We start from the raw sequence: 19066 nt of genomic DNA, 5'->3' as shown, positions 1-19066 counted from the left end.
CTGATACGTTATTTGTTCTTTCCTTTCTCACTTTTTTTTAATCTTTATTTTTAATGTTTTTTTTTCTTTCTTTGTACTAATAACCACCTTGTTGCCTGCAATGCTGTTGTCTGGGGAAGACACTAGAATGTGCAATGGGCGTAGTAAGATGATGATGTCCCACCTCGTTGGAGGTAGGGAGGCCCAGTAACACTTTCAAAGTATCAGGCAATACAAAACTCTCTTTTGTTATTATTTAAGCTCTAACGTTTCCTCATCTTTTTTAAATATTTTTTTTCTAATATGTAACTGATACGTTATTTGTTCTTTCCTTTCTCACCTTTTTTTAATCTTTATTTTTAATATTTTTAATGTTTTTTTTTTCTTTCTTTTTACTAATAACCACCTTGTTGCTTGCATTGCTGTTGTCTGGGGAAGACACTAGAATGTGCAATGGGCGTTGTAGGATGATGATGTCCCACCTCGTTGTAGGTAGGGAGGCCCAGTAACACTTTCAAAGTATCAGGCAGTACAAAACTCTCTTCTGTTATTATTTAAGCTCTAACGTTTCCTCATATTTTTTAAATATTTTTTTTCTAATATCAGGGATGAGATTCTTCCGCGGATTCGCGGATTTCCGCTTTTTTTCAGATTTTTCCATTTTTTCCTCTAATTTCCGGTGAAATTTTTTTTTTGCCCAAGTTAAAATGTTTTATGAGGAATTTAATTTTCCGCGCAGGGAAATTGTTGAAGTCCCTTTTCCTCCCTCTGAAGTTTCTCTAAAAATCATTTCCTTGGGATAAAACTGGTTGACCTTTATACAGGGATGAGATTTTTTTTGTGTCTCGAATTTCAGCCTTTTTATCAAAAACTCCGATTCTCTAAAAGTTTCGTTTTTTTAAATAAGTATCCCTTTTTTTTTAAATTCAGTCATTGAAGTAAAATAATTATATTTATTTACGATTTTCAAAGATAAACAGAAAATTCAATTTACGCCCTAGCTGCTAACCCTTCCGCATTTTTACTTATTTTAGCTATTTTCTCCGATTTCACGCACAGAAAATAAGATTTTCCGTATTTTTTATCCGTCGGCTGGATAGCTCGTATTTTCGTAATTCAGATCTCGATTTTTATTCACGCGATTTTAATATCAATCATCGATTTTCGTATTTACCTGATTTAAAAGTTGCACATTGCGATTCTTATTTACGCTATTTAAATATCGTATATTATGATTCTTATTTACGACATTTAAAAATCCAATATCGTGTTTTGTATTTATGCATTTTTAAAATCTCGATTTTATTATCAAATCTCGATTTTCGTATTTACCTGATTTAAAAGTTGAACGTTGCGGTTCTTATTCAGGCGATTTAAATATTGTACAGTGCGATTCTTACTTACGAGATTTAAAAAATCAATATCGCGATTTGTATTTACGAGCTTTTAAAGCCCTATGTAGCAATTCGTATTCACGTGAGCTTAAAATCCAATATCTTGATTCGTTTTTGTGGTTGTAATATCGCGCGATTTAAAAATTATGCATCGTGATCAAAAAATTAAAAAATCATGATTTGTATTTTCGCATTTTTTAAATTCGATGTAAAGTTTCATATTAACGTGATTTAAAAGTCTCATATCGGGATTTATATTCACATGGTTTACAAGTTTAAAAATCGCACTTTTTGTCAAATTTTTGTTTATATGTATATATATATTTTTCTTCTTTTTTCTTTCTTTCTTTTTTTTGTTTTTTGGATTTCCTCTTTTTTACTTTCTGACTACTCTCATCCCTGAAGAGTGTCCAAACATTTTGATATGAAATTTTATGCTTCGAAAAATAGTAATTATTATTTTTTTCTCTTTCAAATAACAAAATAAAGGTTTTCATTTTGTTTTTCACTACAGTTTTGTTAGCAGTTTGCTTTCGATCTCTTGCAAAATTAATGATATTTAACAAGCTATGCTATTTTTTACTTCAACATGTTTTAGATTTTTAGGATTATTTTGCATAGGACTATGATAGATAAGGACTCTTTTGGATGATTGAAACATTGTTATTATTTGGATACGGATCGATGAAATAATGTCGGAAATTTGAAGACTTTTACCGTAAGTAAAGTATATGTTTTTAGTCTTGTTTTTTTAATATATATATAAAACTGCTGATCATGTATTTATCTAACACAATAAATTAATATAAAATGGACAAAAAGAAGAGAAAAGAATGGAGAAAATTAAGAAAATAGATAAATTTTATTTAAAAGAATATGTAGTAATGTTTATTTATCCAAAAAGCAAATAGACAAACTCTTTCAAAATTTGATTTAAAAAAAACAATGGATGCCCACCTAAAGTATTTAAATTCTATTTGGTTAATTTTGTGTGATTTAAAATAAAATGAACTAAAAACTTGTTTGTTAATTTATATAATTTTTACCATGTGCAAATCAGAGGCTAAAAATATATGCAAAACAGGCAATTCATGTTTTCGTCATGTTTCTCTGTCTTTATTTTCTTAAATAAAAGTTAATTTTCTAGAATTATTTTAAAATTGTGTAATTAAATATAAACATTAATAAACTTCTTTAAGCTATCCAGCGTAATATTACCTTGCTCACATCCATTTTCAGGCCAATCCTTGGTAACTAACAAATCAAACGCACGCCAGTACTGCAGTAAGAACGCACTATAAAACAGAACTTCTCTATTTACGCTTTTACCTTAATTTGTGCTTCTGTTTTCATATTTTGTAATCTGACAATATTATTACGAATTTATTTTAAATCATTCATGAAACTTTTCCCCTTCATGTAAGGTGAATTCGCTGATCGCTTTATAGATTTCGTCTTATATTTTGTTTTGTTTTTACATTTTATTTTCTGTTTGTAACGTGATATTTATTACTTAATGTGCTATTCTATTTTGTTTTAAAAAAAATTTTAGTGTTCCTCGCACTATTGTATTGATGTATTTTGCTTTGGTTACATTGATACAATCAGGGGTCTGTCTAGGTTTTTCTGAGAGGTACCTATTTTGTGAAAATTTAGACATAATTTGTGAAAATTAAAAATTATATTAAAAAATCAGCGCAAAAATATGGATATATCGCTTCTTACAGGATAAAAAAATTTAATTTTAAGAAAAAGTATTTTGTTTCCTTAAGTTGAATTTGTGAGGGTACCGTTAAACGGTAGTAAATTTGGCCTGGACAGACCCCTGACAATATTAGAAGGCACTCCTTTCTGCTGATATAGTAGTGTGAGCTGATGAAGAGATTATACCTTAGTTTTTCCTCCCCCTCCCCCGATTTTTTATTGAATTTTTTTTTAATAATTTTCTTCTCTTCTTACATTATTCAGTAATCTTTTCCACGTTTTCTCTACACTTTAAACTACAACAGAAAGTGTTGAAAACAAGGGCGGAGCCAGTAGTGGGTCAGGAAGGGGGGGGGGGAATTGCACCCCTGTCGGGAATGGCCAGCCCCCCCCCCCATCGGGAGTTGTTGTAGTTCATTTACGCCGCTCTAGAGCTGCACACTGGGCTATTGGCGACGGTCTGGGAAACATCCCTGAGGATGATCCGAAGACATGCCATCACAATTTTGATCCTCTGCAAAGCCCCCCCCCCCTTCCCATCGGGAAAATTTTGAAGTCTCGTCGAGAAAATAGTCTGGTCATATTTTTTCCTAAATTATGCCAAAAATTCATTTACAAATGCTTAGTAAAAAATTTTGCAGTTAACTTTTTATTTTTTATTTATTTATTTTTAAGAATTAGTAACAAAAATTAGTAAAATATATTGTAAATTCCACGTAATTGCAGTTTCACTGCACTACTCATAACTTTGCCCATACATTGTTAAACTAGAGACCGAATGCGGTTAGACATGGGTGAAATTGACGACTTTTCGAAGTCAATTAGAAATCCTTTTCCACAGACACATCTTCGTTTTCTTGGAAGCACATCTTTCAAACTGCTATTCTTTCTTCTGGAGAACTGAGAAGGGGATAATCACACCCTGACAAAAGCCTGAGGGATCGAAAGAGACGCAGGTCCTCTTCTTTACGAATTCTTTTTTATGTAATGTGTTTATCAATGGTTTATGGGATCACATAATTTCTTTTTGAAATTTTCAAGCAAAATGAAAGTATAAGAATAAAATAAATTTTTTCATTTTTTTTAATACTTTTAAATGAGGAAAATCATTTACCTATTCGGATTCAAGGTTTATATTTTAGTCAACGCAATAAATCTGCAGTCGAAAAAAAAAAAAGAAAAACAGTTACAAAATATTTTTAATTTATTATTTTTTTATCATTTTCTCAGTAGTAAAAAGATTGTTGATTGATTCAGAAAAACAATTAAACTGTTCGTATTCAATATCTTAAAATGTATATTAATCAACATAACAGATTCTCATTGACTTATTTTATGTACAGTGTATGAAATGGAAAAAGGGAACACCTTGATTAACTTTTGTTTTAATCATATTTTCACGTACAAAGAGTCAATACTATATTTTAAGTTACGAAAATGGAACAGAAAAGCGCATTCTGACCTGGATAAACATACAAGTTTGTCTATAGTTTTAGGTTTTTAATTTTCAAAATGCGGAAACAGCCGGAATCTCGAAGATATGGTCTGAAGTTATGGAAAAAAGAGAGTTGGAAAGTTTGGTTCCTTTAATTTTAACTTCACTCTTCGATTATAGCCCATTATCCCGAGAACTTTTGGAGTGAATTAAAAAAATTTTGCATAAAATTACAAAAAAAAGCATTTTATACACAAATTTTTAAGCAAAAATAATTTTAAATAATTATTTGTAATTTTTTATTAGTTTATTAAATATGAGTAAAATATATTGAATTGTATATTCTATATATTTTTGCATCCTTTTAATTTCAAAATACAAACTTTCAGAGCAATCGATCTATTAGTTTCTGTTTTATCAAATATTAAATTTTATGAAATCAATTACTATGAAATTAACAAAAGAGGACAAAATGAAAGACGTTTTTATTTACTTATGTCTGATATTAATATTGAAAGTGGACATCATTTCACCTTATTTTCCTCTTTCAATCATAATCCTTAAAATTATCAAACCATTTGGATAGCCACCAGCTAAATTACCTTTCTATATAAAGAGGAAAAATTATTTTGCTATTATCAGTAATATTGACATATACTTCAAATGAATGTACAGTGCGCAAAAAAAATAAATGGACCCACTGGAATAAATTTTAATCTTAAGTTCAGATCTTCATGTTCTAAGACTCATTATTAATGGTTCGAGAGGATGGCATCAAATATACTAATTAATTAGTCCAAACTATATTTTAAGTTTGGAAATTAGACATGAAAACGTACTCCGATTATTAAACATATCTTTTGTCGACGGATTCGGATTTCTGACTCCCAAAATATAGTAGTTTCAATCTAGAAATATTGTTTTAATAGCTTTTTCAGGAGCGCGCTTGAAAGTTAGGACCCTTTAATGTTAACTTTAGTTTTTGCGTATTTCACTGTATCCCAAATTTTTTTTTTTTTTTTTTAGCGAACTGAAAAAGTTTTGCATACAATTCCAATCAGATCAATTATTATTGTTTCATTTAAGGGAAGTCGAGAAGCTTAAGAAATGCAAGGTGTACAATTTTTTCATAATTTGCAATTTTAAAAGTCAAAATACAAAATTTAAGCAAATGCGATCAAGTAAGTCCTGAGAAATAAAAATAAAAAACTCTTATTTTTCGAACTTTGGTCCCCTAACTTCTTAATTTTTAGTGTCCATTTTTTGTGACTTGAAATTCGTAACTATGAAAGCAAAATCAAATTTAAATCGTAGAGGAACGATTGTTTCTCGTTGATATGTGGTAAACATTAATTAATTAACTGTGTGAAAGGTTATTCGTTGCAGGAGTATGTCAATATGTAAAAAGCTTCTGCAGGGCGAAACAGAAATCTTGTTAGAAAGTGTGCTTTCAGCTTTGCAGAGAAACGAAAACATAGGCAGACAAACAGCAGCCATGTGTGGCAATTTTTTTTTTAATGTAAGTTAGTTATTATTCGTTTCTCGGACGCAAATTTAAAATTTGTAAATTGAAAAATAATTACAAATTTAAGCTATATTGTTTGAATCTTATATTTTAAGCCGATGGACTTACTCTTTTTCTCAAATGGAGAAATTAGCATTTTGCCGGACATAGATGTTCACTTTAAAAGCATTTTTGAAAAGAAAAAGGAATCGCAAGGAGAAATTTTAAAAGTCTCTTTGTATTTATTTACAATATATATTAACATCGAGTCCCCTGATTAAAATAGCCCTTTTTTGTCAGTAAAATTATACTATGTAATAATTTTAAAAAATTTGAATTTTACGATTTTATGGGCATAACATTTCGAAGTTCGTTCAAAACGGGGCATGATATCTTTAGATAAAATACGTGGATGCAAAAAATGTACTTAAAACTTTATGTGAAAAACATTTAAATGATTTAAAAGCCAATCGATGCATATAAAAATAAAATTTTATATCAAAATGTTCTTTAAATGTTTTGTTAAATGTGCATGAAATTTCAAATTTTTATTAACGAATAATTTTTGCGTTATGAGAGTAAGATGGTAGAAATTTTTTGAAATAGCGGTTACTGCTACAACTATTTTTCTTTATCACAGAAGTAATTTTTACGCTTACAATGTATGGTAAATTGCACCATACAATACAAAATACATCGATAACAGAAAAAAAAAATTAGATTTAAATTTACATTAAAAGGAATCTGCACATTATGGTATCAATATTAGTGATTTTAGATTCTTAGAAGCACACATGAAAAAAATGACGTGAGAAAAAAAATGTTAAGTATAAAATTCATTTTAATTTAAATATTTTGAATTAATTTGTTTGAGCCCCTCTGTCGGGGGAGACTTGACCCCTTGTCGGACAGAGTCTGGCGCCATCCTTGGTTGAAAAGTTAGCCATTCAAAAAAAGAAAACAATTGTTCTCATTTTTTTTTTCAAGAACACGGTGCTCCGAAAAATATTAAACAGATTAAAATATGTGATCGCAATGTAATACCAAAGTCAGCAAATAAGGTTAAATATTTTAAATTCAGACTTTTTAATTATTTTAAATTAGTCCTTCTCTGAAATGTTTGGCTCCTTTTTTTATAGATAAAAGTGGCAAAGATAAAAATCGTGCAGAAATCCATTAAAACATTACTAAAGTCAATAAAATGTAACAAAACAAGTAATACAATATATACATGTTAACCACAAACTTTTCTAGCATTAAAATGTTTGATTCTGTTTTTAACTATTAAGATTTAACTCTCTCGGGGATGATAGTATTCCGGGTATCCATCCCTCCAGATATAGAAACTAGGAGCAGGGCATGTGATTTTTTTCGCGGAATTCTCAAAAATATTGATTCACGGACTCATCAAAATTTATAATCCGACGAGATTCTCACCACAATCTAAAATTTAAAGTTCTTCCATCTAAAGTTCAAATTTTGAATTTCGTTAACTCTTCTGCAATTTTGATTTTTTTCTCGGATTTTTATCGTTTTTAATATTTACAACTACGCTGGAATCCGCAAATATCGCGATTTTAATATCAGACTTCGATGTTTATATTTACCTGATTTGAGAGTTAGACATTGCGAATTATATTCACGCGATTTAAAAATCTTAAATCATGATTCGTGTTCTCGTAATTTTAAAATTCAATACCTCAATTTGTATTTACAAGTTTTTGAAATAAATATCACGATTCGTATTCACGCGAGTTTACAACCATATATTGCTATTCGTATTTACCGGATCTAAAAATTATGCATCGAGATTCCTACTTAAGCTAATCAAAAATACAATATCGCAATTTGTGTTTTCGTGTTCTTAAAATCCAATATGGCGGTTTATATACAGGGTTAGCGTTTCAGAATTCCTAAGTTAAGCGTTCTCAGTTAAGCGTTTCAGAATTCCTAAGAGCGGTAGAGTGCATCCTGACGACTCGAAATCATATAGCAATGCGAGGTCGGAAATGCTTTCCTGAAGCGGTAATGTACACAGAAGCACCATAAGGAAAAGAGACCGTAAGTGAAAAATCGTTTAAATAATTATTTGAAATAAGCATAAGGTACATGGGTCAAAATAAGTGTTCGAAGTTTCTACTGCAACTGGCTACAATGCACACCTCACATCTCCGGCACATGGACATCCGAACATTCAGCAATACTCCAAGCATATCTCGAATTTCTCCAGCAGCTACTGCAATTCTTACAACCAGCTCCTCAGCATTGTCAACAGGGGTGTCATAAGCCAGCGTTTTCATATGACCCCAGAAATAAAAAGCAAGAAGAGGCCAACGCACTGGAAAGCTCGGAACTTTCGTACAACACCATCTGCCGCCTCTGGAAAGCATTTCCGACCCCGCATTGCTATATGATTTCGAGTCGTCAGGATTCACTCTACCCCTCTTAGGAATTCTGAAACGTTTAACTGAGACACCGTGTATGAAATTTAATGATATATCTTAGTTCAAAAAATTATATTAAACATGAATAACATATAAATTGATATCCTGTGTTAAAAGTTTTCGGATGCTGTTCAATTGTTTGTTCGAGTTTGCAACTTTCTGGGATTTCCACTTCATGTCAAAACCAATCACCCATGCCTTCATTTACGAATGAATTGAAATTAGTTATGAATTTCAAATTTTGATTGTTCATTAAAATTAAAAATTAATTATGAATTTCTAATTTTAATGATTAAACTGCGTGATTTCTTTAAAAATCTCATCATGATGACCAACGAATATTTTGAACACCCAACATCTTTACAAATATCTTAAACATTTCTATCCATATGAGGTGTCGTTCAAGTGAAGCCCGTTTTTCAGCTTTAGTATCCCTCTCTCTTCTTGTCCGCAAAACTAAGCAAATCCCATCCTCTGTTTAAGATAGAAAGTAACAACGCATTAATTTGCTCTAATTTTAACTTTTTCCGAAGTAATCTAATTTTGGAATATAATTTAAATAAATAATATAACTTTTAACAAAAAAAAAATAGATATTTCAATTAATTTTATAATATATACTTTTAAGGACTCTTTGCTGTTCTTTTTTCTGAAATGGCTAAAATTTTTGAACTCTGCAAACAAAAGCAATTTGAGTCCAAACTTTTTCTTACTTCGAACTTTTTCTCCTATTGTTTCAGACGTAATTTTCAAAGGTTATGATTTTTTTTTTACCTTTAAAAAAAAAACTTTAAATTATTATGTGATTTAAATGACATACGTAAGCTGGGCATGATTATCGCCTAGACCCAATAGGCATGGGCCTAGGGCCCACAATTTTTGAGAGCCCTCAAATGTCAGTAAAAAGTCTTATGTAAGGTGGGATAGCTTTGTGTTACCTTAGGTACTAAATGAAAAATAATTACAGCTTACAATAAAAGAATAATTCAGCTAATCAGTGAATTTTAGCAAAAATCACTCATTTCAATTGTTCGTGGTCACCAAACTAAATTTATTTTGCCATAACATTTTCCTTTAATTTATAGATACGTAAACTTCACCTTAGAAAAATAATCTTTAATTACCTGCTTTCAAAATTTCTTAGAATGATTTTCTTGAATCATGCAGTTCAATAGAATATTTTCTATTGTTCGAATTATTTTTTAAGGGACCCAGAGAATTTGGTAGGCCTTGAACCTGAATTTGTCCTGATCGGTCCCTGTATGTAACTATTGCTCTCATCTTGCCTGCCCCTTGTCAACCACTATAAGCAAATTAAAAAACCTCATCCACGTTATGTCCATAAATAATGTTTGAACGGCCCATATTATCGTGTTGCATAAATATTTATATAATTTTAATCAATTTGTGGTATTTTTTTCAGCTTTCGAAATCTTAAGGAAACATCAATCCAACCAGGAGATGACATCATAGTTTTTTTTAAAGGTAAGTCATATTAACACTCAAAGAATATAATAATCTTCTTGTTCATATAAATGAGCATTTATATAAAGTGTCAGGAAAATAATAATGATACATAATACAAATAAAGAAATATATTAATAGCATACATCTCTGTACTTAAATGAAACTGCATTCAAGAATTAGCCTAAACATTATATTTGTCAAAAACGTAAACAATAAAAAAGTCGTTTTCGTTCAGAACTGCTTGACACCTTATAGTTAGATTTAAAAAAAAATTCTTCAAAAAAAGTTTTTTATTACGAGGGAAAAATTCGCTATAGAAATAAATTGAAATGATTAATTTTTCTTCTGGGAACGTACAAAATCTTGACGCATACTGGCGAAAAATGGGTTAAAAACGTTTTTAATGAATTATAGGTAACAATTATGACTATCCCGTCCTGATAGTGAACGGTATTTTCTAATAATGCTAATAAAACCATCTCGAACTAAATCTTTTTTTTTAAAAAAAAAGTCTCAAAGTTTAAAAAATTAAATTTGTTGAAGCGTAGGTAAAATTTGTTCATTCTGCTATGGTCCAAAAATGCTGTTAAAATAAAATTATATATCGTTAAGTAAACTCTATAATTTTCTGTTCATAAACAGCGTCAAATATAAAGTAAAGCATGAAACATAAAGTAAAGTAAAAAAAAGGCAATATATAAAAAAGTAAAATATGAAAAATAAAATGTGAAGCACAAAGTATAACGCAAAGCCAGAAGTACATAGTGAAACGTATAAAAACAGTGTAAAGAATAAAAAAGCTCAAAATGTCAGGCAAAGTTTAAAGTATTGAGTGAGGCTTATAAAATTAAAAAAATAGAGTATAAAGTAAAGATTAAAGTGAAAAAGGGAAATTAATACAGTTTGTTGTACAGTGTGAAGTAAACTAAAGCGAGATATATAAGGTAAATGTTAAATTATAAAGTGTGTAAAGCATAAAACATAAAGTTAAAAAGTGTGTTAAGATTAAAGAACAATTAATAAAAATATAGCAGAAAGTTATAAGTAAAATAAAGTACATATTATAACAGAAAAGCGTTATGTATGAAGTCAAGTTTAGAGAGTAAAATCGAAAATTTTGTGTAAATTAATTATTCTAAAAGGTAAAGGGAAACGTGAAGTAAAAAGTGAAATATGAAGTAAAATGTAAAGTAAAGCATCAAACTTGTTCTTAAGTATAATGTAAAGAGTAATATATTAAGTCAAAAGCAAGTATAATAAAAAGTAAATGTATAAAATAAAAAGCGAAGTATTGTATTTAGAATAATGAAACCCGTAACATATCAAGTAAAACAAAAAATAAGAAGTTGTAGAGAAGTAAAAAATATAAGTAAAACATAAAGTAGAAAGTGGTAAAATGCAATAGTAAAGTAAAGCGAAAGGTCGGATGTATATTACAAAGTATAATCAAATGTAAATTGTAATAAAAAGAAAAGTGTATAGTAAAGAAGATATCTATATATATCAATAAAGTTTAAAGTGAAATCGTCAAGTAAACTAATCATAAAGTAATGTTTTAAGTAAAGTAGAATGTAAAGTATAAACTAAAAGGTAGGGTAAAATGTAAAGTGAAGAAAAAAGCCCGTAAAATAAAATGTAAACTAAAAAACTGAACAGGATAGCATGGGATACATTATAGTATAGTATATAGTAATCTAAAGTAAAACAGTAAAAAACGGCTTAAAATATAAATTAAGTAAAAACGTAAATATATAATGCAGTTTGAGGTAATATGCATGTAAACTACATTGTGAAGCATAGTAGAGAATAAATTATAAAGTAAATACGTAAACTAAGCTTAAAAAACACGGAATACCTAATGTGCCATGTTAAATAGAAATTAAATAAAAAATAAAGTAAAGAAAAATAAAACAAAAAGTAAGTAAAGTAAAACATGAAATGTGAATTGCAGCGTAAGATAAAAGCTAAAATAAGGTAAAACGTAAAAAAATAGTGTAAAGCAAAAAGTATGAAATACAAATGTAGCGGAAAATGTTAAGGGTAAAATATAAAAGTTTAAAGAGTAAAATAAAAAAGTTTAGAGAGTAAAATATAAAGTAATGTGTAAAGCTTAAGATCTTAAGTAAAGTATAGCAAAATGCGTTTCAAGAAAACTCATATAATAAAAAGTTTGTTAATTAATGCCTAAAGTTAAAAAAAAAAGGGTAATATGTAGTAAAACAACAAGTTATGCGCTATATAAAGTATATAAAAATTTATAAACTTAAGATTAATGAAAAGTTTAGAGTAAAGCCTAAATTTAATTTGTGTAAAAAAAAAAAGTCAATTTTAATGTCGTTTGATGTGTGAAGTATAAAAAAAACTAAAGCGAAAATTATAAAATAAAAATATAGCTTATAATGTTTAGTAGAAAAAAAAGTAACACATTTAAAGTGAAAAAAAGCGTGCAATGCAAAGCTTAAACATAGCTTAATCGAGTATAATGATATAAACCGAGTAATATAAGAATAAAGAGTCTGGTTCATTTCATCGACAGGCCATTTCATCGAAACCACTTTATTGACAGGCCATTTCGTCGACAGGGTCATTTCATCGACAAGTCGTTTCGTCGACAGGCCATTTCCTCGACAGGGTCATTTCGTCGACAGTGTCATTTCGTTGATAGTGCCATGCCTAATTCTGAAACTATTTTAGAGATTTACTCTAAATATTTTATTATTAATTAGAAAAATGCTATTATTTAATTTTCATACTAAAGTAAAATTCTCTATTGCTGTGTATTGTTCCACTTGCACTAAAAGAAGTTTAACTTAATTGATAGGTAGTTGAGAAGCGTTTAATCGCGAACGGTTGATGTATCAAAATCTACTTTTCTATGTCTAAATCGTAATAGCTTGACAATTATTTTCAGGATAGGTAGGGATTGTCTTCAGAAGATTACCAAGCATGATATCCGGAACGTGGTCAACAGTTAATATAGTGTGACGCTAGCAATCAAATTATTTTTAATATGAAATTAATAAAATTAGATATTCTTAGAATTAAAAGTAATAAAAAATTCAAAATAAAAAGTAATATTTTTAAAAACCACGTTTTTGTAGTGGAGAATAATAATTAAAAAAAATTGAGAAACGAAAAACGTGGGGCGCATGAAATACATAAAAGTAATGTTATATTAGTGTGTGTATGTGTGCTCTTGAAAATATGTGTATGGTATATTTGTAATTGTAATTGTATCTGAATGTGGATGTGGAATATGTTTGTGTATATGCATATGTATGTGGATGTATATGTGGCTGTACATGTGTATGAGTAAGAAAATGTGTATATGTATGTGTATATGCACTGTTATGTACTTCATGCGCCCCACGTTTTTGGTTTTCAATTTTTTTTTTAATTATTATTCTCCACTACAAAAACGTGGTTTTTAAAAATATTACTTTTTATTTTGAATTTTTTTTATTTTAAATTATAATTTTTTTAATTTTTATTTTATATTTTTTAAAAATTATTACTTTTTAATTATTATTCTTCACTACAAAATACGTGGTTTTTAAAGATATATATTTTTATTTAGATTATTTTTCTTAGTAAAGAGTAGTCAAGACTACTACAAGACCACTACTAAAATAATAGAACTTTGATTTTAAATTAGGGATACAAAAATCTTTATAGAAAAACAATACCTTTACGACTTCCATTAGTTTTGTGCTGATGACAACCAAAACAATCTGGAAATGAATGAGGAAAAACTGGATCCTACTACGTGATTTTTCAGCCAATAAAAATACTCCGACAGTAAAAATCTTTTCACCTGACATGTAATACTAATTTGAAATAATGGAATCGACAACAAAAGACAATCTCGAAAAAAAAAATTTTTTTTTAAATTTTAGTTTTATTTTACTTTGTATGTCTTTTTTCTCTTCATTTTCATGTATTGTCATCCAATTCTGATCTATGTGCCAAATTTGAAGTTTGTAGCTAGTCGGGAAGTTAGTTTAAAATCGATTACAAAATTCCACCCGGACAGACATACACGAAGGCAAGTTTATATAAACGTGGTAAAAATATATTATAATGAAAATTAAGACATTATTTCAGGGAGGGAAAAGCTAAATTTATTGCTGTAAAAATGTTCCAACATTTTTACATACATTTTAACAAAAACATAGACTTCAGTCAAATTCTCACAGAAATGAAAATAATCATAGACCTAATAAATATATCTGCATAAGTATAAAAAAAATATTTCTGGATTTTTTTCATGGAGGAAAAGTAATTTCTTAATGTTCACATTAATTGCAATTTTAAACTTTTTTTAGTATCTTTAACATTAAGACAGGATGTATGAGTATGCTTATTTGAACATTCGAACTAAATAATTGAAATCGAACTTAGTCTTAGTTCCGTTACTACTATTAGAGTTTTAGAAGAACTATAGGAACGCAAATATGTTTACGTATTTATCGAGGCGGTTGTAGACTCCTACAATATTTAAAGTGCTACTCACCGGACCAAAAATGTTTAGAAACACAGGCGTAACGTTGCAAGCGTGTTAGTGTTTGCTCTTCACAAAATATATTTTTTCCATGGATAGTGAATTTAATAATAGTATTATTTATTAAATTAAAATCTAATATTATTAAATTATACTATTATTAAATCATACTATTGTAATTAAATAATAATAGTCCATTTTAATAATAGTAATAGTAGTAGTAAATGAATAGTAAATTAATTCCTTTTTATTTGCAGGATTTAAATTAGGCGCATTTTGTTTAAAAGAAAATGAACAAAACAAAAAAAAACTTAGAGTTATTTATTCTAACGTTTAAATTCTTACTCTACAAAAAAGAAAAGAAAAATCTTGCAATTAAAATTTGACCAATTTTTGACTATTTAATTGCTCAAATTTTTAACTGATTTTCTGTACAGGATGAAAGCACAATTTTCAAACACTTTCTGACCACTATTAGCAAAACTTATCGCCAATCGAAATTTTGATTATCTTCGGCCTGGACAAGATAGGAGACTCAAAACTAAATTGTAGAAAAAACATGAAAATAAAAAATTTTTTATATATTTAAAATATCAAGTTTGTTCAGTAGACTAAAAATGAGAAAAAAATTTTCACGCATAGCAAAAACCACAAGGATAAAATTTCACAATAAACTTCTATCAACATCCAAAATTCCACTTTTTTTCGTTTTGTTTACAAAAATTAACATTTCTTTTTCAGTACACTTATGAAGCATGATGTTTAAAAGCATTTCCATTTCCGATTACACTTTTTAAAGGACTTTCCTTAGTGCTCGCCTTTAAAATATCTACTCTCATTGCAAATTTTATTAATTTAAATAAATTTTTATTCTCTGGCAAATCGAAAAGAAAAACATTTTGATATTTGATTAAAAAATAAGTTTGCTAAACTTATTTTAATGAAACATTAATGAGAATAAAATCAGATGCATATGGATGACTCTCCACAATTATAAGCTCAAACGTCAATTTATTTGTTATATCGTAATAAGTTGCTTTTTTCCAAATGTTTTAAATCATAGAAACCAATTAAACAGGTTTCCTCCCCTCCTGTGATTTGGAACCATTTTTTACATTATCATTTCGATTGCATCGCATACCGAGGATGTGGAGTTATTTCGAGTTTTTTCTTTTATTTTTACATTAACGAAGTTTATTTTATAAGGTAAAGGAACATATAAATGTTTGGGGAACACATAGGATAAAAAACATATTAAACATTAAAACGTTATAAATAATTAATTAAATAAGAAATAAAATAAACTGGAGAAGTGAGAACAAGATTTTTGTTTCAAATAATATATCATTTAAATTTCACCAGAATTGTCAGAAACTTACTTCTTCAGCAGCATAGCGGACTAAGACACGAGGGTCAGAACAAAATTTTTTATCAACAATATTCTCCAATATGTTTTCCAAGTTGGATTTTCATTTTATTTTTCCCCACATGCAATTTTTAAGATTTTTGTAATACTAGGACTGTATTAATGCGTCTTGTGGGGGAACATAATATAAGTATAATTTTATTTTTATCGACAGAGAATTTTTGCAGCTGAAATGGCCTGTTAACGAAAAGACCTTGTCATTGAAATTACCTATCGACAACGGGTTTCATTATCTCACAGATTCATTATATACTCTTTTTTTTTCTTGCTAATTTCACTCGTCATTCACTCCCTACATCAAGAATCATTCACAATAGTTATTGCTTTTGCGATGATAAGCTACTAATGCACATTAAAAATTAATCTTAGAAATAAATGTGTTAAATATGACTAGAAAAAATTTTTGTAATATACAACTTAAATGTGTAAAATGCAAATAATGTTTTGCTTTTGAAACGTGATGTGAATAGAGGAGTAGGCTATTTAAAAAATAAATGCTTCTTTTCTGACAACTTCAACATACTATTAAGATTTTGCATCAGGCTAGGTTTAAAAAATTTTATCACAAATATACTAAATTACAAAGAAGTGCAAAAGGCATAAAGTCTAACATAAAAAATCATAAAACTAGTTTCAAAATTACACATGACTTTGCATACGAAATAACCTTTTCTACATATTGTCGACGAAATGACCCTGTCGACGGAATGACCTTGTCGATGAAATGACCCTATCGACAAAAAGACCATGTCGATGAAATGGCCTGTCGATGAAGTGATTGTCAATGAAATGAATGTGACCCAAGAATAAATCAGAGTAAAAAATAATGCATAAAGTAAAATAAATTGTAGAATAAAGAGAAGCAAAACAATAGAAAGTTAAAAAAAATATAGAGAGCAGTGAAATATAAAGTGTAAACCGTAATGCATAAACCCAAGTATCGAAATTCTTTAAGTCCTCAATTTGTTATTTAAAGAATAAATATAAGTAATTCGTAAAATATATATAAAAATGTATGGAAAAGTAAAGAAATATAAAAAAAAGTGTAAATGGAAGCGTAATAACTAATGCGCAAAATTAAAAGTAACGCGTGAAGTATGGAATAGAGCAACGCGTAATAGTAACGCTTAAGAAAAGGTATAAGTAACGAATAACAAAAATTACGCATAGAGAAAAATAACTTATGAAAAATGCGAGTATGTTAAGTAAATGAGAAGCAAGAAGAAAAGTATTGCATGTGACATAAACACATAAAGTAAAATTAACAGGTAAATGTTACACATAAAATATTAAACGTGCAAACCTAGCGCAGATTAAAAATGTGTGTAGTTCAAAAGAAATGAATTGAAAATAAAACGTTAATTCGACGCATAAAAGTGAACTCGCAAAAGAAACTCATACAAGTAAAGGCGTAAAAGTTACGGGCAAAGCAAAACTACGCGTAAAAGTTAATCTTTTTAGTGTGTAAAAGTAAAAATAACGCTTAAGAAAGATAAATGTATTGCAAAGGAAGAAGCACGGAAAAATAAATCACAAAGAAAAGTAGGGAATAAAAATAGAAAGTAAACGTGTAAAAATCCATAATGAAAAGCAATACGTTAAAAGGTAAAGGAAAAATATAATAGAGCGACGTGTAAAATACTGCATTACAAAAGAAACGACTTAAAAATGTAAATTCTTAAAGGTAAAACTTTAAGAAAAGTAACGCCTAGAATATAACGTGTTCTAATGACGCGTAAGTGAAGCTTTTGGAGAAAAAAAGGGGTGAAAGTAACGCTGAATCGAAGTAAACACATGTAAAATACAAAAGAATAATACATAACAAAAGTAAAGTTGTAAAATAAGCATTAAAACTAATGTAAATGTTTACGAAAAGTCAATTCGTAATTGTAACCACATAAACAAAAAAGTAACGCATAAAAAAATTAAACGGGTAAGATAGACGCACAAAGTGTAAAATCAGAAACAAAACATGAAACTTAAAATATGAGGAAAGGTAACGCGTAAATGTGAAAAAGGCACAAAAAACTAATTGTAAAGCATAATGAAAGTAACTCATATAAAAAGCAAATATATCGTGTAAAATGAGCCTCGTATTCCTCGTAAATGTAACTTTTAACAAAAATAAAGCTTAAAACATAATATCACGTGTGAGAAAAAGTTACCGATAAGAAAAGGCTTGGGATAGTAAACATAAGAAAATAACGTAAAATAGTATTGAGAGGCAAAATATGAAGTATTTGAAAATTGCCCATAAAGAAAAGTAACACACCAGAGAAGGGTGCGCGCAAAAAGAACGTAGCAAAAATTAAAACCTCGTAAAAATAACGCATAAAAAACTAATCGAGTAGATTGTAAACAATTAGAAAATAACTAACGAATAAATAGAAAAATACGTGCAAAATATAAAGGTTGAAAATATTAACAGGGGTCTGTCCAGACATTTTGTGAAAGGTCCGTTTTTGTAAAATTGTGAAAAAATTACTCGTAATTTGTGAATATAAAATAAACGATAAGTCACATTCTTTCAACCAGGCTCCGCTTTTGTGAATTTGTGCAAATAGGGTCCGTTATTGCAAAAAAAACTTTTCAAGGAGTTTTTAAATTGTAAAGACATACAAGATTATGCTCAACACTGTAAAATTATAGTTAAAGCAATTAAATTTTAAAAAATAAACAGCAATTGCAGCTACTAAATTAGCGATGCAACGTATAGATATATTTGGTATTTAGCCTATACTGCTGAATGCAGAATATTCATTTCGGACGAATGAATCAAGAAGCGTCTGCCGAAGACAAAATTTAGTTCGTTTACATCTGTCTTCCTGCCCCCCCCCCTACCTGAGAAGGGTTTATTCGATTAACAAAACAATAATGAAGCTAAACAAATTTTAAAAAGGGGCCGATTAAAAGATAAATTATTTTGTGAAGTGTCCGTTTTTATGAAAAGATATTTTGTGAAGGGTCCGTTAACGGACCCAAATTTCTTCTAAACAGACCCCTGATTAAGTCAACGGATAAAAAGCATGAGAAACCATGCGTCAAATGACAGCTTGAAAAAAGTGAAATGTAACGCATAACAAAAAGTAACTCATAATTCACAATAACATGAAAACATTGCGCCTTCCACGCATAAGAAAAGTAACACGTAAAATATAATATTGTGTAGACGTTCACAGATCGCAAAGAATAAAAGTGTAACAGTAAGGCAT

At 28.8% G+C, this 19066-nt stretch overlaps 1 long non-coding RNA gene across 1 annotated transcript in view; it reads left to right on the top strand.

Moving 5' to 3' along the window:
• The first annotated feature begins 1968 nt into the window (after positions 1–1968).
• The window catches only part of LOC147816179 (uncharacterized), a 33950-nt gene continuing 16852 nt past the window's right edge, over positions 1969–19066 (top strand). The window contains exons 1-2 of the long non-coding RNA XR_015431858.1: positions 1969–2091; positions 9884–9945. This is a non-coding gene — a long non-coding RNA (uncharacterized LOC147816179). The remainder of the gene's footprint in view (positions 2092–9883; positions 9946–19066) is intronic.

This window comes from Parasteatoda tepidariorum, chromosome 2 (assembly GCF_982258835.1).
Source record: "Parasteatoda tepidariorum strain Cologne lab strain chromosome 2, Ptep-v5.0, whole genome shotgun sequence".
Taxonomy (NCBI): Eukaryota; Metazoa; Arthropoda; class Arachnida; order Araneae; family Theridiidae; genus Parasteatoda; species Parasteatoda tepidariorum.
The sequence above is the reverse complement of the archived record's forward strand: the minus strand, read 5'-3'. Positions and strand labels throughout refer to the sequence as shown.